We start from the raw sequence: 553 nt of genomic DNA on the forward strand, positions 1-553 counted from the left end.
AGCTTCAAAAGTGTTGAAAGTGTCTGAGTAAAAGTAATTTTTTATTTTTTTAAACAAGGTGTGTACAGCTGAAAACATCCTCCTGGAACTTATTTATGGGACATCGAGCACTAGGTTAATAATTACATAATTATATTAATATCTAATTTGTAAATTTTGTGCATCACATCCAGTATTTAGTTTGTTGTTTATCGTTCCAAATCTACATGCAGAACACATCATTTCTGCAGCGCTACATAGAGAGGTCCTTTGGCTCAGTTTCACAGCTCATATCTACAAAAGAAACACACAAAAAAACACACAATGCATCATGTTTGATTCATTTTCTGTAGGCGAGTCGATTCAGTCGAGTCGAGTCGCTTTCTCAGACACCTTCATACCCCAGGGTGATCACCCGAGAGCGTTCTCACCGGACTAAAGAACTGCATTGAGATGAGATGGAGAACACACTAAGGTTCCATTCAAATAGAAGAAACCTGTCATAATCTTTTTACATACATTTGAACATTTTTACATCTTTTCATTTAATTATCGTTGAAAGCCAGCTCTCCCA

Source organism: Ictalurus punctatus, chromosome 18 (genome assembly GCF_001660625.3).
Source record: "Ictalurus punctatus breed USDA103 chromosome 18, Coco_2.0, whole genome shotgun sequence".
NCBI lineage: Eukaryota > Metazoa > Chordata > Actinopteri > Siluriformes > Ictaluridae > Ictalurus > Ictalurus punctatus.